General features: G+C 39.4%; 1 protein-coding gene across 1 annotated transcript in view; it reads right to left on the bottom strand.

The window, feature by feature from the left end:
* The window catches only part of LOC145993790 (uncharacterized), a 321,611-nt gene that overhangs the window by 94,590 nt on the left and 199,671 nt on the right, over positions 1-27,350 (bottom strand). Inside the window, exon 2 of the mRNA XM_083129591.1 lies at positions 94-202. The gene's annotated coding sequence lies outside the window, so the exon portion shown is untranslated. The remainder of the gene's footprint in view (positions 1-93; positions 203-27,350) is intronic.

Genomic DNA, 27,350 nt, shown 5'->3' on the forward strand with positions numbered 1-27,350 from the left:
GTTGCATTGTTTAAGCTCTACAGGGAAAATTCAAAGGTAGAACACACGTGGAGTAGCCGCCATACATAACTAAACTTTACATAAGGAACTCACTTGTGCCAGTTATGTGACTCTTAGCAGTTTGTGCTTCATCCCGGTTCCCCGGTTTGGAATTATTCCTGGAAGCTGTACAAGGTCCGCTTTTTAGATTCCTGGTCTTTGCCTGGAAATAACAACAATAAAAGAATTAGAATAAGATAAAATGATCCGAACCACAAAACATGTACACATAATGGTATACTACTACAGGAATGGCCAAAGTTTCTTTCGCGAACTGCAATCGCTCTTTCGTATTTAATGTGTAGCTTGTACAAAGAAAAAAAGTAGGTGAATTGTCATTTTTACCCAGTCTGTTTTCCACAATGTGATGATCACGAATTGAAATAACAACGTCAATAAGCACAGGACATCTGCTCGCATCAACAGAATTTCACGCTTCAAAAGAACACAGGATGTAGAATAAAAAAAGAATGAAATATAGATGAACAATTATAATATCTTTGTCGTTGACTGTACAATTGGATTACTTCTCGCAATGTAATAGATGTATAACATATATTTTCTCAAGCTTCATAGTCAGTTACCGTGTAAGCCGAGAATCTATTGCATTACCTGGTACTTGATTAAAATATATGTATATAAATTTATTGTTTTGCAAATATTTTTTACATGTAAACCCTCAAAACACAATGTCTATGGACTTTAAGTAGCATTAAAGTGAGGCAATTTCACCGTGCATTCTTAGACCTCGGCCTACTGTACTAGCGAATGTTGTTCTAATTGGGAGAGACTAGGCACTTTCATTTTCTTCCTGCAGAGCGCAGCACCGACGGTACTTTGAGAAAGTCGAGGCTTCCTTCCTTAGCTCCAGGGTTTTGTCTCCAAAATGGGCCGGTTCGATCAGTCCACTCTTCATCTTCCTTTATCGAATAAAGCGGAAGCGACGTTCTGTAAGTGGCTCCTTTGTTTCTCTTCCTACTTAATTCATTAAACCTTTTCTCTTCCACCAGGCAGGAGGAATAATCTTCAAACTTTGCCTTTTTCTTTCCTTTTTCCAGGCTTTCCAATTTATCTCCCGCGATTCACGTGCTGTTCGTTTGTTATTAGCAAACTGGACCAAGGAGTTTTACTGTTTTTTAATCTTTGCAAGATATTAGTTAACTACACAAACATACATATTAATTCGAATTATTCTGTTTATATTCTGTGTTCGGGGAAGGACAGACATCCAATAATATGAAGGAAACTAGATAAATAAACGATACACTGTCCAACCATCAGAATTACGTTAATATATCTTTACTAATGGAAATATTATTTATCTTTCAACATAATTTGACAAATATTCATAGATTAATACAGTTTGTGCAAAAGTTACTTCTACGTTTGAAATATTCGACTTAAAGTATTTTCTCGTAGTAATTTCGCCTACATTGTCAATAACACAATAAAATATGATATAAAGCCAAATTACTGTTTGATTTGCAGAAAGTATATACGTTACTGATAGTATATATGAGAAATTGGCAATTAGAAATGATGAATTGCAATAAAGCGTGGAATTTTAGCATGAACCGAAGCCTAACTTCTTTGCCTTAGGAGATTCCACGAAACTCTTTTCACCTTAACACCCACAGAAGACACATAATTGAAAACACAGTTGCCAAATTGAGCTCTTCCTCCACATTACAAATTTTCAAGTCGGCAATTTAAGTGTCATAAACTGATAATAAGTTACTTCCATTGCAAGAAGTAACTCTGTTACAGTTACAGCTGCTTATTTTTAATAGTTGCTAGTTACAGCAAGGATTAGGTAACTGTTACTTGAACTGCTAAGGCAAATGCAGACCGAATCAATAGTTTAAACTGTCGTTCGAACCATGATCTCAAATCTGCACAAACTTTAACTTCAACTCATGAGAGGAGAGTATCCTTGCACTTTGATCTTTACGGCAGAGATTCCGTTTAGCATGAAAGATAGATTGGCAAATAAGCCAGATTTCAAGAGAGAAACTTTTCGAAACGACGCCAGAGTCCTCTTCCGGCCGCATCTGCAAGTTCTGTCGTAGGATCAGGCAGTGCGGGGTCTTGTTTAGGATGTTGTATTATTAACGCGAGCTTCAGCACAAACGAAAACGTCTGGGATTGGGGAGAGAAGTCAAACACGACGCCAGCGCCGCTTCTAGTGAAGTGGCGGAAACGGGAAATTGACGAAAAATTGGAGTTTACACGCTGGAGGGATTACCTCGTTACCTTTGACCTTTGACCCCTTTGTATTTCGTATCTGCGCGAGTACGAATTATTACGGAAACAAAGTTCATATTTGTTTTCCTGTTATTCTGCGTCCGTTTTTTCCTTTTTAGGCTAATTGCGACTGTGAGCATTGTAGCTTTTAACTACATTGTTTGAATGGCATTTGGAAACAATATATTTACATTCTCTGACCATTTTTGCCATTGAAGATTTTCATCAAGTGATGAAGTGACCCCTTGATACTTCCTTTTGAGATGGGGGGGGGGGGATTTACTACGTGAAAATTTTATTATTTTCATTTTATTAATTCTATTTACATTTCTTAACCTCTTTTAATTGTAGACTTACATTCTGCTGTAATTTTCTGTTTCCCAAAGTTAAAAATAGTTAACATGTTCTTCAGACACTAATACGAGGGCCATTTTTCTTGTAGTGGCAACACTGTTGGTATACGCTTGTCAATTGTCGCTGGGACAAAACACGATCGGGTCTTGTTTAGTCTTGTAATACGGATCGTGTGTAGGTGTTTGGTGTTAATAGTACTGTTGTGTGGTAGTTCGAAGACGTTAAAGTGAAATGTGTGTATAATCCCGCCCTGAACAATTTTGACGCGTGAAGAACAGCGAATGTTCATCAAGTTTCAGGTTGCACGTGGAAGGAATGCACGGCAAATTCACAAGGGCTTACGCGAGCCATGTGGGGACCAAGCTTTACCGTATCGTACGGTTGCCAGATGGGCCAAGGCATTTGAAAGTGGTCGTGATTCATCCGCGAAAGAACATGATGGTGGGCCTCCTTGCACGGCAACAGATTCACACCACCTTCATGCAGTTCGCAGATTGCTGGAGAATGATCGGCGTTGGAGCACCCACCTTATTCGCCTGACATGGGTCCCTGCAACTTCGATTTGTTTCCCAAGATGAAGGAACCGCTGAGGGGGGAAACGCTTTCCAGACGTTCCGAGCATCATTTCGGCCACAGGGAGATCTCTGCGCACACTGGCACGAACGGGAGTTATCAATGGCATCCAACGACTGCCAGATGTTTGGAAACGTGTTCACGCAGCAGCAGAAGATTACATTGAAGAATTGCAAATGATTCCAGGTATAACACCATTAAGCCTTGTTTCCATGATATGAAAAACTTAATATGCTGACCAAGGAAGAAATTTATTTTATTTTAAAACATAAACTAAACGTAACGTTTCAACCTTCTAGCAAGGTCTTCTTCAGACTCTGTACCAAGTACAAATGTAACAAGGTACAAAACAGGAAGGTATACGTATATACACAAAAGTCCAGACACAAGATTATTAGAAAGTTGTTTCTGGAACATTCCAGCCGGTGGCCTTCCCTTGTCAACTGTACTTTACCTGACAGGCGATTTAGCTAAACATTTCCTTTCATCTGGAAAGTGGTTGGAGTCTTTATCTCACGCTCTTTTTCCTTTCTTTCTTCATTCCTCTTCCTTCTTCTCTCCTCTTTCGCTCTTGTCCTTTCCACTCTTTCTAACACATTCTTCCATTCTTTGTTTATCTTCAGTCCCCCATTCCAGTTCATTGTGTCTTCTTCTCCTTTCTTCTCTATTTCCTTGGCCTCCTTCTATTTTCTCACTAGTAATCTCTTCTCCGTTCCTATCTGCTTAGCCTCATCCCACTCTATGTCATGTCCTGTTTCTCTCGTGTGTTTAAATATCGCATTTCTCTCTCTCTTAAGTCGTACATAATCCCTATGTTCTTTCAGCCTCTTTTTCGTTTCTCCTATGTACACACTCTGACATTCTTTATACTTCACTTCGTAGATAATCTCTTCCTCTTCTCTGCTTTCCTTTTTCTTGTTTGCATTCTTCTGTACTGGGTACAGGGTCTGAAGAAGACCTTGCTAGAAGGTTGAAACGTCACGTTTAGTTTATGTTTTAAAATAAAATAAATTTCTGCCTTGGTCAGCATATTGAGTTTTTCATTCCAGGTATGTATCCTTTTTCAGCGAGAGAGTGGGGCCAAACCAAAAATCTTGCCTAGGGCGCCAAACTATCTCGCTACGGGGCGGGGCTGATCTTTCATGAAACTCTATTCCGGTGAGATACTACGTCAACATGACCCGCGATTGTCTAGTAGGTTTTTCAACGCTTTTCGTAAATCAATTATGTCGATCTCCGTGGCGGAATCGTTAACACAGGGCGTTGCAATGCCAGGTTTGTGTTTGTCCCAATGAGAATACAGAGAAAAATTGATACATATGAAAAATTGAAAAAAACGGGAGATACTACCGAATAATGGGTATTCCTTTGAGAAAAAAGCAGGTATGGTGACAGACTGCCACGCGTGAGACCCAGGTTTGATTTCTTGCGTGGGTGATCTAAGGTCGGAAGTTTCCCCGCATAAAGCGGCTCTGGGACTCAACCAGCCTCAAGTCAATGGGAACCTGGCGGCAACCCTGGGGGGGGGGGAGTAAAGGCGATCGGGGCGTGGTGCTGATCAGTTCACCTGTAATATGACCGAACTCGAGAATGTGTGGAGCCCTACCCCCCACATCACTTAAATATGCCTTCCTGGCAGGCACGGGGCTATGTGCACGGGGAACATTACTTCTCCCCCCCCTTTTACTACTTCAACAAGCAACCCTAATAAGTAGGGAACGGAATTTTAGGTAAATAAATGTTTTTTTCTCCGATAAGATAGACCCCCCCTCGTTTTTGCAAAAAATTCTGATCATAGGCTTATATGTCAACACAGCAAATTTTATTTGACATAAAAACACATATTTTCCAGTTTTCTCTATGTAAATACATATTTTGCGAATTTTCATTTTAAATACATAAAATCGCTCATTGACTTCAGCTACCTCGAAATCCTCGAAGGAAAAATGTTTATTCTCCGCACCTCTTTTATATCGAGAGTGTTCGGTTTGTTTTGTCTTGAACACGCTCGCTGGCAGACTTCTGGTGCCTCGCCTACGATCCTATTGGGGGAAAATATTACCCCCACTGGATCTAACGCAAAAGTGCTAATGTCTAAATGTACAGAAATTTTTGGGAAAAACCAAGGTTTTCAAACTTTGTGCCAAATTGCACGTGTTTTGGAAGGTGAAGTAGAGGAAGAGGAAGCTTTGGAAAACTTCAGCGTTAGTGACATTTCGTGCTTCAAATATGCAAGAATTGTTTCTTGTGACGTGGAGCGTCAATATAAGATGCTTTTTAGAGATAATCGTCACAGATTTACAATGGAGAATTTGGAAAGTAAACTATGTTGATCCACTGCAACTCTTCCAAAAAATAGCTCACTAAGAGGTAAGCATTTAGAAACTGATTTCAGGTGTTTAAAATGCATGTAATATTTTGTTTTTGTTACCAAATGTTTTTTATTTTGTCACATATTTTCAACATTTATGACACATAAAGAAATAAATATTTCTGAGTTTCTTAGCACATAAAGTTCCGTTCGCTACTAATAAGGTACCTTTTCCCTTCCTTTTCTGTTCTGTCCTTCCCCTTCAACGCTTTTCGTAAATCATTTATTAATCGGCGAGATCAAGGGAGAAAAACCGACTCAGTTAAATTCGGCAGAAAATTTGATTTCGCACAGGAAAAATGGGATCTTCCTCCCTCTTCCCCTTTCTCCTCCATCCTTGTGGACGTGTTCGTACGGAAACGAAGATCACTTCGTTTAGAGGAAACGGGCCAAGGAGGAGAGGATCTGAAAACAGCTTGTTAGTAGACCCCAGAAATCTCCTTTTCTGCAAATTTATTCCTCCGAGATGTTCCATTGAAACCCTACGCTAACGACGCTCTCGCAAGAATCTCATCTCATTTTGTGGCAAATTGAAAAGCTGCGGAAATCTTAATGCTCGTAAATTACGTCACACTTGCAGTCCGCAGAATGGGCGACAGCGGGATAATGTTCCTGAAGGGGGTGAGAGACACAAAATCGGAACTCTTACCTGAACTTGCGTTTACGTGGTGTCACGTGTACAAATCATTACAAGAACTATTTTGCACCTTGGAGATAATTATTCAATCACTAGTTAACAATGTTCTTGTCACGCTGATGAAAAATGCGATTTAATTTGTTTGTTAAAAAATGAAATATTTTCAAAAGAAATGGAAATGTATATACAAGGGTTGGATAAAAAGTAGTGGTAACACTACTATAATTCGTACCAGACTTTATTAACAGAGGAAACTCCAGTTATATTGCTTCAGTCTCCCTCTCTACCTCACGGCACTGAAGTTGAAGAACACACAGCCGTTCCCACTCGCCACACTTGCTCATCTAACCTTTCGTTATCAGCTACGACAACAGTTGTGTTTCATTTTTACTATATTTCATACAGTTAGTGTATTGAAATGCATAATTAACTGGACATAAACAGAAGAAGGAAGAAAAGTGGCAGGGGAGAATTGGAAGAGAAAGAAAAAGAGAGGAGGTTTGGAATAAGGAGTATGGGGAAGACCACAGAAAAGATACGAAAAGTGCTTAGAAAAGCGGGCATTAAAACTTACAAGGAGGGAGGGAGAATCATCTTAAGAATAGCGAAGAATGCAAACAAGAAACAGGAAAACAGAGAAGAGGAAGAGGAAGGGATTATCTATGAAGTGAAATGTAAAGAATGTCAGAGTGTGTACATAGGAGAAACGAAAAAGAGGCTGAAAGACAGATTGAAACAACATAGGGATGATGTACGACTTAAGAGAGAGAGAAATGCGATATTTAAACACACGAGAGAAACAGGACATGACAGAGTGGGATGAGGCCAAGCAGATAGGAAGGGAGAAGAGAATGCTAATGAGAAAATGGAAGGATGCCAAGAAAATAGAGAAGAAAGGTAAAGAAGACACAATGAACTGGAATGGGGGACTGAAGATAAACAAAGAATGGAAGAAGGTGTTAGAAAGAGTGGAAAGGACAAGAGAGAAAGAGGAGAGAAGAAGGAAGAAGAATGAAGGAACAAGAGCGTGAGATAAAAAAGTCCAACCACATTCTATATGAAAGTAATTATGTTTAGCCTTTTTAGGTGAAAGTACAGTTGGCAAGGGAAAGCCACCTTCTAGAATGTTCCAGAACAACTTTCTAATAGTCTGGAGGGGAGTAATGTTTGTGTATATATATCGTCCTGTTTTGTACCTTGTTACATTTGTACTTGGTGCAGAGTCTGAAGAAGACCTTGCTAGAAGGTTGAAACGTTACGTTTAGTTTATGTTTTATAATAAAATAAATTTCTGCCTTGGTCAGCATATTGAGTTTTTCATAATTAACCTAGTTTGTTATTAATTTTTACATATCTCATTCAATAAAAAAGCTTAAAAAATTAGTCGAAATATTTATGTTGTATGGACTCGCACATAAAAATTTAGTTAATTTTTAATATTGAAAACAGTGGCATTTATTCGTTCGATTAAATGGTAGAATATGAAAATAATAACCTGGTTTATGCATTTTACACTCGGTTCTCTCAGTATTTCTGTTATTACCTATAAAAACAACAAGCTTATTGCTATTTTGTTACTTGAAACGGACAATGTCATTTTTCAGAGGAGGTCGGCAGCCAACCCCCCCCCCAATGCCTACGGGTTAGGCTACTGTTGCGGCCATCATAGATAGTTTATCGATTATAGTCTGTGGTGGCGCCAGGATTAATCATCTAGGGGTGCTGAGGGGGTGCGGAATGAAATTTAGGAGGTGCGATCTTGAAAAAAAAAACATGAAATATGAATGCATGTTTTAGTCCCTAAATCAAATATCAATCAACTTTTATTAGGCATCTATGATAATATGCTAATGCAACTGAAGAATACATTTTTGCCTGATTTTAGCACAACAACGACGTTTGGAAATTTGAAATGAACAGCTTGTTCAAGGGAGGCCAATGGCATATATGGACGACTGGAGGATTTTTTTTCCATGGAGAGACAAGCAAGGCAAGTAATTTTTCCACGGAGAGGGGTCAAGGAATATTTTCTCCCTAATAGTGTTGCTTTCTCTCCCTAAACAATTCCTTCAGTTTGAAGTTACCACGATCCTGCAACGCGTAAAACAGAAATTACCGTGACTGAAATGGACAATTTTAGATTGACATCCATTGTTTAAAGTCTAATTTATGCACATATAGGCTAATCGGGACTGAACCTGTTTAAAGTGGGGTCCAAACCAGTATGTGTGCCTCCACCGGGTTACGAACTCGGGATCCCTTGATTACAAGGCACAAGCAATTGTGGTACAAAATTCTGTTATTAATCAAATGTCAAATACGTTGTATAGAACTGACGAGTGTTCAGTTTGTCTGCGTTGGATAAAAGAAAGAAATAGCTACTATGCAACCTAAAGTTCTATAATTTGAAACAAGAAAATAACACAATAAATACGAAATCATATGGTCACTTTCATGTAATTATCAATTCACTTTTTGGACTACTTCACTTTTCTGAAAATGTTCCGTTGTTTTGTTACCCCTCTTTTCACATGCGTTCGTTTTACATAATACATAGCAACCTTCCGTCTGCCCAGATGCTCTGGTATCAGGACAAAATGCTAAGTGCACAGAAACTTCTAAGTTAAAATTCCTTGGGCCGCACTGTCCCTCAACAACGAACTACACCATTTCTTAGCGAATTGTTGGCCTCTTAGTAACAGTCTTTGAAAAAGTCTGAAATGGAACCTTTTCTACAACCTTAGTGACAATGAAGTTCGACCAGTCACAAATATAGGAGTGCGTTGTGAAAGAAGGAGAACACATGCATATGCTGAACCTATTTTATTCAGCAGGCTACATGGAACAAAGGAAAACATAAATTTCCGCTGCAACGCAGCAATGCATGGTGTCCACACAAAATAAAACATTTTCGTCCATCTACACGTGACATTGAAGTTCGACCACTGTTAGAGGGGATCCTGTTTACCATGGTGTGACGCCGCCCCGTCGGCGAATAACTGTGTCAATGCGTCGGGGCATGCTGCGGACGAGTCGTTCAAGGTATTCCACATCGATGCGGTGCCATTCCTCCTGCAGGCAGGCGATAAGAGCAGCCACTGTCGTGGGTCCCCTCTGTTGCACACGACACTTAAGAACACGCCACACATTGTCAATGGGCGAGAGATCGGGACTCGATGGTGGCCATGGCAGAGTTCGCACGTGATGGCGAGTCAACCATTCTCTTGTCAGCCGCGCTGTATGAGGCCTGGCATTGTCGTGTTGAAAGATGAGACGCCGCCTGTGGAACAGGTGCCTTCGCACTGTGGGAAGATGCCGCTCCAGTATGCGTGTATAGGCGTGTGCATTCACAATGCCCTCACAGACGTGTAGTGGGCCAACCCCAGATGCCGTCATGCATCCCCATACCATCACTGACGCAGGTTTCTGTACCCGACGTGCATAACATTTTGCTTCATTCTGTTCCTCCTTCCGACAAATGACTGTTTTCCTTTTTTTCCCGTACACAACATTGAAAATGGATTCGTCCATCCACAAAACCCTGTTCCACTGCCGAAATGTCCATCCCCGGTACATTCGCGCCCACCGTAGTCGATTGCCTTTGTTCAACATGGAAAGGAAGGGTTTACGTTTCGCCTTGTACACTCGGTAACTGCATCGCTGTAGGTAACGGCGAATGGTTCTGGTTGACACTTCAATGTGAAAGCGTTCTCGAGTCCACAGTCGTAATTCGGCCACAGAAACATGATTGTTGGTCTGGATATAGCGCCTAAATATCCGTAGGTCACGCACGCTCAGCAGGCGTTTTCGACCGGGGGCCTTACCTGGCTCTGTAGTACCCGTATTTTGGTGGTGTTTGATGATGCAGTGGACGGTTGACTTGGGTAAGTTCAGTTGGCGCCCTATTTCCCGTTCACTGAGTCCATCCCGTTGCAACTCCACCACTCTTCTCTTCACGGTGTTGTCAATAGGTTTGCCCCTGGCCATGGTGATGATGCACTGCGGTTCCTCGGTGCACAGCACGCGCTTATATACGGCGGACTCCCTTATCGTGTCCGTGACGTCATGCTTCCGTCGAATGCGCCACTATCTGGAATTTTCCGTATGAGTCTGGTGCCTGGTCGAAGTTCAATGTCACGCGTATAGTTCCCCGTTTTCGTTCTTTACGTGACCTTGGGTGCAACATGCTGGGATCACGATTCTTGCCTGCTCACACGCCTCCTCTTACACACATGCGTCACTTCTGCGGGTCACCCATTCCACCGCCTATGCCTCTGTGCATTTAATCACGTATTCCTTTCTGGTCGAACTTCATTGTCACCAAGGTTGTAGAACAAATAGAACGAATTAGAGTCCAATTACTTTCCAAACATCTCCAGCAGACTGAGCGAGTCTGTCTAGCGAGCCTAGTGGGAATGCAGAGCTTGAGCAAGGGGTTTAGCGATAGGTTCTGGGCTGAGATGACGTCAGCGGCTCGCTTGGTTGATTGGCTGCTTCGAGAGTTGTGACTCGTTCCGAAGTTTCAAATGCACAACAGCCAAAGATGTTGCGGAAATAATCTTCCTCTAACAAGGAAACCACCGTCACGATACCACTCGCGTTAAATAATTTCCCGAGAACGACCTGATGATACTTGAAAGCAACTGAAATTTTTGTTCCAATGCGACTTGAATTTGAATTTGAATTTAAAATTTTGGGTGCGTAAGCACTTAAGGCTATTTTGCACCCGTCACATTATACGGGGGCCAGCCCCTTATCATTACAATTAACAACTCTAGCGTTGCATAACTAAAATCATAAAATCTTAAAATGTTCTGACTTCTGTTAAAAGCTGAGGCTGGAAATGGGCACTCAGCACACACAAGGACAAGAAACAGGACAACACACACAAAATTATACTGGCCATAGTGCCAGTCGCCAGAGCCTCGTTAGTCTTCAGTCCAGGGTGTACTAACGTGGAAGTGAGGTTGACATTTGGGTGTACTACGTGGAAGGTCACCCCTTACACTCCAATGCGACTTGAAGAGAAGACGAAGAACAAGTACGCGGACAACAAAACCGTGTATCAACAGTGCAAAGGAAAACATAGAACAACTAACACTGAGCTTGTACATTTATCAAAAAACACAAACAGACTACTTGAAACACAAGCAGAAACAATTCTTAACAACAATTCTGACGAAATATAGACAAGGGCAGCTGATCTTTATATACTGCCAACAGTACAGGAAAATAAATGCATTTATTTTATAAAATATTTAAAATAATTAAAAGAATCTCTTTCAGAGTAGGATGAATGCTTCCCTGTTGTAAATAATAACAGCAGTCTCACTTCAGTACCTAACATTCGCCCCTCAATATCACAATTACATGACATAATATGACACTCTAAGAGATAGTGTTTTCGTTAGAATATAGGTTTTGGACAGGGGCTGCTGAAGGGGGTGCGGAAGAAAATTAAGGGGCGCGCCCCCCTGATTACATAGTATATAATTTACTACCTGAATGATATAAAATCAGGTTTTATAGTATACACAGAGTTAATTTCATACGAGAGGAAATATTTCTGATTATCACAAGACAAACGTGGACGCACCCAGAGGAAGAATTTACGGAGTGCCATAAGAAAACTTGTAATGGCAACAGTCCACAAACAAACATTCTCATTGTTATACCATTATTCAGTAGCGTGCGGTGACCATTTAGATTGCCGCATTTAGAAGCAGTGCTTCGGCAGCTTACCTTGAATGCACGCCACTGCCATTATTACATAATAATTCCAATATTTGTAGTTAAAATAAAATCGAAAGTTATTTTTTTAAAAAAAAGATGACAAATAGAGGGAGCCAAGTGAAGTGTACAAGATACGTCCTTACTTCCAAAAAATGGTTAATATCTCTTAGCAGCCCCGATAAACAAAATGAGTACCCAATAGATAGAGATACCCTAGGGGCATGTGCAAACCAAGGTCATTCTCTTGTCTCCAAGTGCGTGGGTCGTAACGGATAATGTTGCAGTAAAGATTGGAGACGTGCATGACGTAAGTGAGAGCGGTGGTCTCGTAAAGGGCAGTGCACTGAAGGGAGGCCCATTCGTCGGTGACGTAAAAAGCCCCTGCGAATCGCTCATCGTCTGGAGCGTCCCCGGAATTGTCGCCAGAAAATGTAATCGCGGGAAGATGAGTGTGAGCTCAGGGGCGGAGGTTGTTAACGACGGAACGGGGGAAATTGAAGTTTACGGGCGACGAGGCTCGAACCGAATTGCCTTGGCCGGGATCGTCCCTGAATGCCAAGCAGGTCAACATGCGGTCGGAGTGTAATTTCGAGATTGACGGCTTGGCCAGGCTCAGACACGTGGCACCTTCATGTGGCTCAGCCGACGGAGACAGGAAAAGTAGGCGAATAATTGTCAGGTATTGAAACAAAAACGCCAACATACAGAGGACAATATCTAGTTGTGTGCAGTAGAATTAGACACATGTGCACGTGTTCACAGACGTGTAAACAAGTTTAACATATGTTGTTAAGAAGTAGAAGGGGAATTTGACATTTTCCTTAATACAAATCCAAGCCTAACTCACTAACAAAAACTCCTTTCACCATTTCACGATACAAAAACCTTTTCATTAATTCTTCTTTGGTACATTTGTAAAACGCCTACGTCTTTTCAGGTGTAGTATATATTTCAGAAAAAACGCATCATTCACTTTTGGCATATAAAACATACATTTTCTTTCCCATTATGTACAGTCATCGACAATAAAAATCGGACACCTATATCCTAAAACACTCGATTTCCTGTAAGGCGTTGTGAGTGTTGCCTAACTCAACGGCGGTGCCATCGAAAATTTGCTACTAAAATCCACTTATCCTGTAGAAGTATGCAACACACATAACGTGTAGCAGTGATGCGATCATTTCTTATTGCTGGTGACTGTACATACACAAAACGTTTCGTTTCATGTACTTTACAGCACGTCATTCTTATTGTTAACAGCAAAAGAACATGCCAAATTCCTCTCCCACTTGTTTACAACATCCCTGAACACATGGACATGTTTACATCACAAGGGGACGGACCCCAAGGGCAAATTTTGTAAAGTTCCATTGTTAATTCTACTCATAGACTGTCTACGTCTACATGTGTTGTCTGCGCACAGGGTAATAGCTACGTAGACAGAGGAAAATACACTAAAATTAATTTATGACACTGTTTTCAAAGAAAGCCTTGTTTCATATCTAGATGAAAAATAATTCAATCGTGTATCATAAGAGAGTAAACAACTTATCAGGTATATTGTTTTAAAAATTTCTGGAACACAACAGTGAGGTTTGTTGTGGAACAACCAGAAAATCTTCAAGTTTTGTTTTCATGCGCACGACTTTTATAAACACAGTCATTGGGTCCTTGGTGTAGTGTTCCCAGGTCCTCATACCTTACAGCCTTAGACTTCTGCATTTGGGGCTTCGTGAAAGACAAAGTCTATGTGCCATCTATGCAACAGTGTGTGCAGCAGCTAAAGGAGAGAATACGAAACGCCCGTGCTTTGGTGGACGAGGAGTTCTTGGGAACTCGAAGTACTCGAATTTCGATGTGATGTTTGTCGCATAAGTGGTGGAAGCCACATTATAGCCATTTGTAGACATTTATAGAAACTTGAAGTGCTACTGATTCATCCATAACAAATATAATTGTTGTATTCCATATAGTTTAGTGGAAATATTTTGTAAGATTTGTTTACTATGTTATAATACACTCTGTACAACAAAAAGCTTCTAATATTCTCTTCAAAGTATCAGCTGTTGAGAAAACGCAATTTCATATCAGGAATGTGGCAAAGAAGAAAGACATAGAGAAGAGAGAGAGAGAGAGAGAGAGAGAGAGAGAGAGAGAGAGAGAGAGAGAGAGAGAGAGAGAGAGAGAGAGAGAGAGGCGGGGGAGAAAGAAATAGAGAAGAGGGAGAGGAAAGGAAAGAAACAAGCGAGAGAGAGAGAGAAATAACGAAAAATACAGAACAAAAGACGGGCAGAAAAAGAGATAGAGAAGGAATAGGAATAGCAGAAATCCGATAGAGAGAAAGAATAAAGAAAACACAAAAATGGAGGGAAAACATCGAAAAATAAATGATAAAGAAGAGAGGAAGTAAAAAAACACAAGCGAATAGGTACCAAAACTGAAGAACGGATCCAAGGAAGAAAGTACACAAAAGAGAGTTACAAATAAAAAGAACGGAGAAGTAGGAAATTCTTCCCTCTTTCCAAGGAGATCAAGGGACCCCCCTTGACCCCCTCCCTTGTGGCTGCGGACGTCCATGCTATAGTGGAACCACAAGCAAAGAAACCTGCGCAGACCCGCGACTCCTGTGCATCGTACTCCCGCGTGGAGGGGAGGGAGATAGTGGACCATGCTTCCTTATGGCCCGAGCTGAACGGAGGAAGGGAAAGCTGCGCGGAAACTTTTCGTCCAAGGTTTTTCCCCTTGTGGTCGCTCTATAGTTAGAAACTGGGCCTTCCCTATGGCGCAGTGGTAGCTTCGTCGCCTTCTAATCAAGGGGTACCGGGTTCGATACCCGGTGGAGGCACATAGTGGTTCGGATCCCACTTTAAACTGTAGGTCCAGTCCCGATTAGCCTTACTGTGCATAAAGTGAACTTAAAACACCAAATCAATCAATCAATCAATAGTAACAAAGTATTCGAACACAGAATTTTTGGTGGCGAAATTCTGAATCGACTACCCAAGGCTTTAGCTGCAGCGGAGCCAATATTAGTTATTTTAACAAACAAATCAACCTCACAAGTTTTCAATACCTCAGATACTATTAGTGCTACAAAGATGAAATTTGGTGGATTGATGGACATATTAGATTCTAGCATATTGACACATAAATTCTCCCTATCAACCCGTCTGAGAGTCATGAACGGATATCACGTGACGTGTTGATATTCGAATGCATCATTATGCGGTAGTCTGCCCACGGCAAATAGATTACGGTATCACTTAGTACATATAAATTACATAGTGTTTACGTACCACAACTGGTGTGAAAAGAAACTGTAGCGTGCATAGTGTCTCTGCCGAGGGACAGATGGCAGATCTGTAGTTCTAGATACTATTATTCAATGTTGAAGAATTTAATACTACTTTCTAATATTTATGAAGAATATTTCTTTCATATTTTCCAAAAAGGATAAGAATGCTGTGAACAATTATATATCTACAGTAATGTTAACAAAACTGTTAGGATTCCCGTGAATTTCTTAGGTAAATACAAAATATATTTAATTAAGTTAACGTGTTCACTATTCAAAATTATATTTCGGGATTTGAGGTTTGGTGTCCATTATTCAGTTATATTACGTAACATGTTCTTAGACCGTAGAGAAATAGTGCCACAAGCTGACCTCGGTGGTCAGCACAGCGCGCTACGACGCCAGGGATGCCGGGTTCGAACCCCGGCCTGGTCATGGGTGTTCTTCGTGAGTGTGTTTTCATGAATTTCTTAATATCATGACTAGACCTCGGATTTTTAGGTTCTAAAAAGTGTGCTCTTTAGGTTCTTAAAATAGGCTCTAAAAATTCTAAAATAGGTCCTAAAAATCCTAAAATAGGTTCTAAAGATTCTAAAATAGGCTCTAAAATTTCTAAAATAGGTTCTAAAAATCCTAAAATTCCTAAAATAGGCTCTAAAAATTCTAAAATTGGTCCTAAAAAAGGTTCTAAAAACCTTAAATTAGGTTCGAAAAATCCTGAGAAAGGTTGCAAAAAGACTTAATTTGGTACAAAATTCCTGAAAAATGCCGATTAGAAACAATCGTTGAAAACAAAATTTCACAAGAACCGTAATAACCAAATATTAATTTTCTAAACAAATTTTCATTTCTTTTTATCATTTTCAAAATTATCTACAAATTATTATAATGCTGCACTTGCGCTGTTAGAAAAAGTTACTTGTTGATATGAAAAATGAATTACGTATGTATAATTTGCTGCACAATATCATGGTGGCTACTCACTTGGAATTCCTTGAATTCCGGGAATTACACGTGAGTTATTGGAACCGGAAATAATGCTTGAATTATTGGCTCTGGAAATTATTCATGAATTTTGGCAAGACATGAAATAAGGTACAAGCGGATGTTTTCTCTATTCCATTTTTTCTCCGTAGATGTGAAAAATTGCAACTTTTATTAATCCATATCCCGTTTAATTTATACATGTTTATAAATGGTCTGATGCAAGTTCCTCTCAGTTTGACTTTTATTTCATTCATTTTTTTGAGGATGAAAAAGAAAGCTACACAGAAAATAAAACAAAATTTTCTGAATCCATTTTCTTTGTTAGTGTCTTTTACAGAACAATCTATCTGACAAACGGAAGATTAATACAAAGTAATATATCTTGAAGTTGATTAGGTAAATTTTTCAGGTACATTGGAATCATACAAACCCTTTATACTGTCAATATTTCTGTGTATAGAAGGGAGGGTGAGAGTCGGTAATACGTAAGGTTGGAATAGAGAAAACATCTGCTTGTATCCTTGAATGTTTGGAAAGTACACCTTGAAAACCAGGAATTATACTTGAATTTTATCATGGTCCTAGTGACCACCATGAATCTTTTTGCGATATCCACACTCAAACTCCACCTTTTGTCTGTGAGGATCATTTCATGTGCTCAAAATTATCTTTCAACCGATACATAGTCAGTAGTGCAAATTTGAATGCTGAAATATTACTTCGCAAGGCGTGAATGCCAAAAAGGACCAAACTGACACGAGAGTGAGAAAGGCCACACAGATCAGAAGTTTGCACTTGGGACTGTGCAGGAAGTAGAGACGATTGGTTGCCAAAACTGAGAATGGGGAAGAGGGGGGGGGGCAAGGACAGTTTACTTTATCTTAGTAGGCAAGGCTTAGCATTAAGAGTCTATAGTGCGGGTAAAAAGTAAGGGGAAACTGTCCCCTTTCGCCGTCACTCTCTGCAGGTAACAGTGACATCAGACATTTTTGTTTTGTTTAAAGCTTTGATAAACATCATATACTTGGAGGGAGGGAAATCGGCAGAAAACATGTTTCAAACACGCCAGTCATTGAATTATTTCGCCACCAAACCTAGTAAATACCTCTCAGAGAGATAAAAATCCTGTAAAACCTAAAAAAATTATAAAAACCTAAAAAAAAAGTTTAATTTAGGCACATAAACCTAAAATAGGTTCTAACAAGCAAAATAGGTTATTTTAGGCACTATGAAACTTAGTCAGTTGTTTCGTTTTATGAAACGCCGATATAACTTGTTATTTCTTATTTACCTGGAAAGGTAAACATAGGTTAAAAACCTAAAATCAGAGGTCTAATCATCACTCATCCTCATCAGTTGACCCTTTTTGCAGACACCCAAATGTCAACCTCGTTTCCACGTAGTGCACCCTGGACTGCATTGTGCACACTAACGAGGTCCTGGCGTCTGGGCCTATGGCCAGTATAATCCTGTATGGGACTATAGTGTGTGTTGTCCATATGTGTTTGTGATTGTCCCTTCATCTTTCATCCATCACCATTCATCCTGTTATTCGTGATTAGCCAAAATTGGCAGAAAAGCGGAGTGAAATAAACAAATTAAATCAATCCATCGCCCGCATCGTCGCGATTAGCCAAAACGAAATAGAAGCAAATCCCTATATCACCACTTTAAACTGTAGGTCCAGACCCGATTAGCCTTACTGTGCATAAAGTGGAGTTAAAAACACCAATTCAGTCAATGAAAAACCCTACATCACCACACCAGCTCGGATAGATTTCCCTCTGCTTAAAGACAACGAATCAGCGTGCGAATTAACGAGGGGGATGTCGGGAATTTACCCCCAACAATAATGTTTATCCCCGCCAAAAAAATGGAATTCGAAAACATATTAAACTATTACTTAACTATGGAAACAACACCAATGAAAAATCATTCTAGGAAATAGTTAATTAACCTTTAAAACAACTGCATCCTGCTTCGCGTCTGAAGTTCTATTTTTTAAATAGCTCATTGATTATTTGTTAATTTACAAAAAGCTCCCAGAGTAACACCGATCCTCTGTCCACTATCAAATAATCTACGAAAGCTAGATTTACCGCCATGGCATAAGCTGATGGCATCAGCTTTATTCGTTCGAGGTACAGTAGATCATATTACTAGGGACGTGAAGTTTTCGTCGTTATGCTCTATTTCTCTTCTAGGGAGTGTAACCTGCCTTGGCTCGTCCTGTTACTTGCTTTCGTTACTTCCCCAGGCAAGTAATTAGCATAACACTTAAGAAAAACTAACAAAACCGGTTCAATTGAATTAAAGACACAGAATAACTACCCTATTCTTTACCATGGATATTAGGGAAAACTCAGTTCTATTATCTCCATGATACCCATACGTTCAGTTTAAAAATATATAAAAATACTATTTATTTCGTTGATTAAATATGTACAAAGAATTACATATGAAATAACCCCCACATAAAAAATGACATGATCCTCTTTAATTGAAACACTGTAATATATACAGAGCATTCCCTGACATTCGCTACGAGACTCGGCGGCAAGCGGCCCGGCGTAAGCGCTTGTCTTTCCCGGTAAACGGGGTCCGCGACAGTCGGTAGAGTCGGCTATTAAAATTATAGCTTTCGTATTGTGTACTAACCTTGACTACAGAAGGTGTTGAAAATGATGTCCCTCTGCTGCAACACATTCCTGGCATCTCCGAAGGAAATTGGCATTTACACGAGCAAGTTCGTCTACTGTAATTCTCGTACAATACTCTCTTTTAACTAACGGATGGTGTGCGGATTGTTTTTGTATACTTTATTTTTTAGATTTCCCCATAAAAAAAATCGCAGGCTGACAAATCGGGGGACCTAGAGGGTTTATGAAACACCCGTTTCTTGTGAGAGGCGGCGGATAGATTTCCGAGGAGACTGTTCTAACCTTTGTCATATCTCATCGAGTTTTTCCTCAGTAAGTACACTTGGGTTTCTCTTTCCACTATAATTCAGAACTGACCCTGTTACTCTAAACTTTTTTACGAGGTTTAATATAGTGGTCCTATGTGGAACGGGAACACCAGGAAATTTCGTTGCAAAATTCGTCTTTCCGAAGTAACACTCGACAAGATAAATCCTTTGTTGTAATGAAAACTTTTGTGGTGCCATATTAAGCCGCAATCTTCAACACATGGACACGACACAACACAACTTCCGAGGGAGGATTATACTGGCGTCAGTCTGCAACGTCAACAGAAAGGGAAAGAGAGCGAAGGCAGGGAGAGCGAAAAAAACAGACCTAGCGTGCGACGGGACGAGACGAGACGAGACTTTGGTCTGTCCCGTCCCGTCTCGTGAAAATGCTGTCTCGTCTCGTGTCTCGTCTCGAAAATATTCGTTTGTCCCGTCTCGAAGGGTTCTGTCTCGTCTCGTTTCGTCCCGTCTCGTTTTGTCTCGTCTCGTCTCGAAAAAGTGATCCGGGATATCATGCCAACAAAAGTCAGAAGAAGCAGAAACACGAAATATTTTTCCGGAAAGTGGGATAAAGCTCCAAATATTTTACCCATTCCGTGGTGAGAATAAATAAGGTTCGTTAATAATGAGGACATTAATATTAAAAATGCAGTTTGTTGGTTACTGATTGCTAGGTATCTTATAAAATATACCTTGTGGTTTTTCTGGCTTCCATACAAGAGTGCTCTTTTCATTACTGCTATATCTTTTGGAAGTTTTGAAATGTTTTCCACTATACCTTCTTTCTTTCTGAATGTCGAACTTCCGTGCAATATGAAAATGTACATTTCTTCTTTAAATTCTAAGCTTGGCACTCGGGAGCAACAAAAAAGTTTTTAAATGTGTAGTACGAACAGAAAAGACTATTTAAAATTTCAATACTTAGTATATTACATTTATTGTTCTTAACATTGTTAAACATCTTCTATGACATAAGTTTCAAAAAGTGTTTCTTTGTGATATTGTGCTGTTTCTTATGCTCAGCTTATGACGAACATACTTCTTTGTTTCCTCTTTAGCCTCTAAGTCTGGTACCACCACCGCTTTATCTAATTTATCCTTCGGCAGACACGCATCTAGAAATATATGTCGGGGGAGGGTGTCCGAGCCAAGTGTTTCAGAAAAAATGATAATAATAACATTAACGACAACAATTAAGCAAATGTGTAAATTAATACATTAATATAATTCATAGGTCTATTCATTTGTATTTGTAAATTAATCAATTCTATTATTATTATTACATGAAATGTTACAAAGATTGTAGAAGAATAGTAATATAACAGCACGAATATTAGCTAATATCTAGCTTACGTGTAGTTAAGATCGCCAAAATTTGCATAAAAACAGCTGTCCTGGCAAGAAGTTTAATGTCAAAAAAGGTGATGAATTGAATATTTGCTGAATAACAAAAAAGGATGTTACATCCAGTTGACGAAAAATAAAGTTAATCATTAATATTTTATGCTCATTATTATAAGTAGTAGTGTACATAAAGATTCATTGATACTGTCATTCAAAGCCGTATGATCGCAATAAAATCCTTGTTCGGCAGGAAAAAGTAACCCTCGATTATGCTAAACAAATATTTTTTTTTGTTTAGCTAGAGCAAGGCCCCAGGAGGATGCAAGAAGCCGTTCCTGCAAAAGTGTATGTTGTACGAAACGAAGAAACGTGACAAAACCACCACGTATGGAAGACAAACCTGCATATATTTTATATCGCACATTTACAGAGCCGTGCCTCCTGAAGTTATAAAAATCCCAACTTCAATGATTCTTTTAGACATGCTATAGTTGAAAAAAATATGTTTAGATGCACCAAAAGTGCATCATTATCATATTATGCATATAACGTGTTATTGAAATCAAAAAATTGTGTAAATGGATGCCTCCCCGATGGCGTTGTAATAACGTCGAGGTCTTGTAATCAAGGGTCCCCGCGTTCGATACCCAATGGAGGCACAAAGTGGATCGGATCGCACTTTAAACTGTAGGTAGGTTCGCGATTTAGCCTATTTGTGAATCAAGTGGACTTAAATAAACAATATCAACCTTAAGAATATTAGAATCCACTAATTCACCCGCACCTATGTCAAATTTCACATATCCCTTTTCATTCTCGTTCATAGACTTCCTGCAATACTCTTGTGCATGTGTGTTGCATCCCACCAGGTGCGAGAAATGTGAAGTTATTCTTTCCCTGTACTGCGTTACTTCTTTTCATAACAGTAAGACTAAATTCTCGTTTTATCTGAACTTTTAAAAAATGTGCAAAATACGTCTCTATCTTTAAACAACCACCCTTTCTCATGCATGTGCAAAATAATCCCACTCTGTCTCAGAAAACCTCTTCCTACGATCAAATGAAGGAAACAACTCTCAAGTCTCAACAATTATAATTTTTTGCTTAAATTTCCTATAATTTATACAAACAGTAGCACATATCACGTCCTTTGGTGCAACACTGTCAACAGCTAATGTTACTTTCCTCATGCTAATAAATTTACTTACAACCAGTGACGGTGCCAGGGAAATGTGACGGGGGGGCGGAAGGGGGGCAACAAAATATTGTAAGGGGGCAGTCACATTGAACCGCCCGAAAACACTACACACACACACACACACACACACACACACACACACACACACACACACCCACACACACACACACACACACACACACACACACACACACACACACACATATATATATATATATATATATATATATATAATAATACTTATAATAATAATAATAATTATTATTATTATATTCATGTATGGTGTTTTGTGTTTGTCTTTTATTTAGAGTGGACGTTTACTGCCTTAATTTACTTCTTGATTACGAGTTTATCTCCACATGATTCGTTTTAATAAAGACATTAATTCTTTTTTATTAGTAGGTTGCGTTGTCTCTAGTGGCCTATTTCAGTATTGGAAGACATTCATAATTTTATAATTCATCGTCTTTCTTGAGATGAAACTACTGATATAAATATTTAAGTTACAAGATAATAATATAAATGACGAAAAAATGCTTCGAAGAGTTTAATTTTCTTGCAAAATAAATGTGACGTTGGAAGAAATTAATCTTCTTGAGTATTAGAAACAATGTGAGGCACTTCTCCTGTAGGAGAATTCTGCTCTATGTGCTTTGGAGAACACATTGCCCACCTTTGGTACGTCCAGGACTTGACATTTCTTCTCAATGGCAAGAACAGCCAAATGAGGCAGTTTGCATCCAGCATCCTGTTTCGAACAAGCCTTTTCAAAGATTTTAAGGACAACCATCTTCGTAATGCTGAAGAGTTTTGGACAAAATTTGTGTTTCACCTTTCAGGGAAATGTTATCACAGGATAAAAAAAATCAGACAAAGGTTACAGTTATCTTATAATTTAAGAAATATTCTGACCCTACTTACTCTTACTCTATCACTCCAACGTATGTCTGTGCTACACAATTACAGGCACCAATGGAGTTCGTGGGAAGTTGTTCTTCGATTTTGGTATGTACGAGAAAGAGCGAACCTGCATCCAATGATTGAAGAGTGGCAAATCCTAATAAGCGTTCTTTTACCTGCCCGCGATATGTTTTGAATAGAATTTTAAGTGTAATTTGCATTTTAAGGTTCCTACTTTAGGCCTGGATTTATGGCACGTACCCGCTACTGCAGGTCAACCTCGCCCTATGTTTGGTGTTTGCCCCCTGAAGCAACGGTGTCCATTGTTCAAAGCGAAACCTCTGTCAGTGGGGAACGGCGAAAAATAGTCTCGGAATACACCCTGGTCGTAAACAAGCTCCCGCCACCCTGACATTGCTGTCAGCTTTCCTCTGAAGTTCGATAAAACTACTTTGTGAAATGAGTTTAGTAACGAGTGAAAATGTATACAGTAGATACTACATGTATTTTGCTCATAAACTTGAAGGCTAAATTTACAGAATAAAAAGAACAGCTACAACATTCCTTCATCTGATTTACAGAAAGGCTAATCAGGACTGGACCCACAGTTTAAAGTGGGATTCAAATCACTATGTTCCTTCACCGGGTATCGAACCCGAAACCCCTTGATTACAAGGTGACGACGCTACCACATGTACCATCGGGGAGTACCCATAGAACAAAGTTTCCTTCTACGACGATTATACAGAACTTAGTGCATTCCTTCATTTGAAATCTATTCTATATCAGGCTCAGTATTTCGTTATTACAATCCAAGGAATAGTATTCTCCTTAAATAAGAAATACATAAATAAAAAAAAGCATTGGAAATAATTTTCAAACGGACGTAAAAAAATCGAATCCAACCACCTGTAGAATGCCTGAGGGAAACAACAAGAATTTTCTCAACAAAGACATATCCGAAATTTCCATAACATTCTAATAATTTCGCAACCCGTGCAAATAATCATGTGGTAAAATCTTGTCGTGGTTCCCTGTAAACACTAAAATCACCAAATTATTTCTTTCCATATTTCCCGTAGTTTCTCCTCCTATTTAGCTCTCAGCTGTTCGGAGTGGAGTAATGCAAGATTATTTGTTCCTAATTATCTCCTTCTCTTAGTCTTGCTAATATCTTGGACTCCTTAATAACTTTCCCAACAACTCCTTATCAATTTGTACTGCCATGTTTCCCACAATGTTTTTCCTACTTCCTAATAACATTCACTTCTGTACACCCTTTGATGTAAAAATTAAATAATAATAATAAACCCTATCCGTCGGTCCGTTTATCTTTCCAACCTATAGAGCTGAGACTATTTTTACAAGATAAACCTCGGACGCAGACACTCCACGATCTTTTGGCCCCTCCTTCCACCTTCTCTACCTGCCCTTTTACTTGATGTTATTCAGAATTGTATTAGTATCTGGAGTACTATCGTTACATAAAGTTATCAACCTGGAATAAATTGAAAAACAAAAATGGGGAGTAATTCTGTGTTTCGAAAGAGTATTGAAAATAAGTTTAAGTATTCATTCATTCCTCTCTCTAGAATAGTCTTCTTTTGACTTAATACACGTTTATCAACGTTTCTAATTGAAATACTTTATTCCAAGCAAACAAGTATTTGCAACTGATTAAATATTTTACTTTTATTTTTTCGAGACATTCGAGGCGAGACGAGACTTTTCAAAAGCCGTCCCGTCCCGTCTCGTGTCTCGTCTCGAAAACGAGACGAGAAAGGCATTCCGTCTCGTCCCGTCTCGAATTTCAAAAGGCTTGTCCCGTCTCGTGTCTCGTCTCGAAAACGAGACGAGACGGGACATGTCCCGTCCCGTGAGCAACACTACCGGGCAGCTTGCCGCCGAGTCTAGGGAATGATCTGTACATGAGAGGTTCGTACGCTGGCCTAGACCAGCAGTACTAGTTAAAAAATGTATCTAGCTTGTCACTAGTATACATGATTCTCGAATTCCCTCCCTTTCTTGTTTAAAATGAAAATGGCATCGACAAAATAGACTAAACTTGGTTGAAATTACAACAGATAAATATGCGGTGTTCTTGAAATTATATAAAAAAGCTCTTATGATTTTTTCCCACCCTGTCACTCCCCTTAATCACAGATTAAATAAAAACCGGACCCTTGACAGTGTCGAATCAACAAATTTAAACTAATAATTCCGCGCAACAAGTTACTTAGCTTTTCGGACACGCATAGACATATACTGTATTTGAAATTAAACGTGTCCTTTAATTCCTTCGGATACGACGTTTCTCTAATAATAATAACAAATGTCCACCGAAAACCAAGCGTTGGCTCATCACTAGGGAGCGGAAGTTGATGAAATGTCATCTTTTTTCTGACATCTCGGACACGATGCCCATTAGATACACACAAAATTACACTTCGTCCAGAACCCAAAAACGGTAATTTTAAAGTGCATTTTTTTTTTTGCATTTTTTTCCAATTTTCAGGTTTTAGGTCATTTTCTCCGAGTTTCGGCATTTTTCAGTCATTTTTCGCAATATTCGGTGTACTGTTTCGTCATATTTTGTCACTTCTTTCATTTTGGTAATATTCTTGATTCAGTGTATACGACTTTTCATTAAATTGTTTAAAAATTATTCGGTTGTTTCTATTGGGAATCCTCGTAGCATATTTTAATTGAATGTGCATGTGGTATCATTTCGTGCCTTTTTTTTTTGAAAGCCAGATTGCATTTTGTTTAATTTCCTTTTCATTTCAATTTTTAACCTGAAACTAAGAAATTTAATGGTAATTTTCTGCATTTTTTACGTCATTTTTTCCCATTTTTTAAGGACATTCTATAGGTCATATACCTATATTTTTTAGGTCATCAACTTCCGTTCCCTACTTATCCCCAAACGAATCAAGAAAAATGCGTGAACTTATCTATGCATTTCGATGAAAGCAAATGGTTGATCCGTGATCGCTAGCCACTTGACTAGTCCAGCCACTCTACCGGCACCGAAAGATCCTTCCAAAGGATTCCCCTCTAGCGCAAGAAACTCGTAAAAATGCCATCTCCCGTTACTCAATCGGATCTCTTATATAGGCGATTCGAAAAAAAAACAGTAAACGGAACTTTTTTCAACCCCCCTCAGGTTGAAAGGACAAGATTTTAAATCTAACAGCCTTCTGCAATCTGGCTTTCACCGTGACGTAGGCCATCCCTACAGCAAGTTACATTGGAAACTGCATAAAGAAGAAGTATAGCCGTCACTAAAAAAAATAACATTGAACATACATAAAAACTAATAGTAAAAAAGGATCTTGTAGTGATTCTATCATTACACCTTTTGACGATAACACCGAAATGTTGAGGAAAGCAAAATGAAGTGTTTAAAACGTTTTTGGGTAGGTAATAGAGGTTTCGGTGTTTCGGAATCGCGAAATATCGTGAATTATGCCATTTTCTTTAGAATAACACCGAATTTTACACAACGCGAAATACGAGGTGTGGCTAGAAAAAACCGGATTGATGTTGCTGTCGACAAACGGCAAGCGCGTCAAGGTCAAGCGGTGCATGAGTGTATAACGTGATATCCTGCCTATCGACTGTGTGACTGCCGAGGGTGGGCGGCGCTCAGTTCCGCTGTAGCTTGTGGACGAAGTGAACCGTATGTCTGTGCTCCGTCGGAAAAATGTTAAATGTGAAAGTGGAGCAGCTAATCAATTTCAAGTTCCTTATGAAACTCGGAAAATCCGCCACAGAAACTTATGGTTTGTTGAAGGAAGTGTACGGAGATTACATGAGTATTTATCACGCACGCAAGTATTTCAGTGGTTTCAAAGGTTTAAAGAGGGACGAGAAGTGATCGCGGACGACTCGCGTCCTGGACGGCCTTGTACGTCAAAAACGGAATCAAACATTGCAAATGTCGGTGAATTGATTCGAAAAGATCGTCGCTTGAGTATTCCAGCTATTGCAAAACAACCAACATTATTAAATAATGGTGCTGAAGACCCTTCGTGAACGAGTAAGAAGACGACGACCTACAAAAGCAAGTCATGGATTCATCAGGACAATGCTCCTGTCCACACGGCATTGTCAGTCACGGCTTTTTTGGCCAAGCATTGGATCCCAGTGTTAGAACATCCACCCTATTCGCCGGATATCACTCCGTGCAATCTTTTTTTATTCCCAAAGGTCAAATCAGCACTGACAGGAACCAGATTTACGACCGTAGAATCTGTGAAAACAAAAGCGACGGAGGTCATGAACATGGTTTCAGAAAATGATTTCCAGCATTGCTTCCAGCAATGGAACATTCGTATGGAGCGGTGTATCGATAGTGCAGGGAAGTACTTTGAAGGGGATAATGTACGTATTGTACAGTACAAAAGAATCAATAAAAGATTCTGTAGCAAAAGTCCGTTTTTTTATAGCAATATGCAATATAAACTGGGGATAACACTTTTTCTGTTAAAAAAAAAAAACTACCTGAAGCGCTATTTTGCAATTTGTAGTGTACCTGGTGATAGATTATAACGCTTCATTTATTGCAGTTTGGCACAGACATGACTGTCAGTGTGTCACCTCGTCCTGAAATATAATTTGCTCGGGGGGATCTTGCAGAAGGGAAATTTCGTAGGAACGGGAAATTCTCAGTGAGAATCGCATGTTGTATTTCGAAGG

The sequence above is a fragment of the Lepisma saccharinum genome, chromosome 10 (assembly GCF_977018435.1).
Source record: "Lepisma saccharinum chromosome 10, izLepSacc3.1, whole genome shotgun sequence".
Classification (NCBI taxonomy): Eukaryota; Metazoa; Arthropoda; class Insecta; order Zygentoma; family Lepismatidae; genus Lepisma; species Lepisma saccharinum.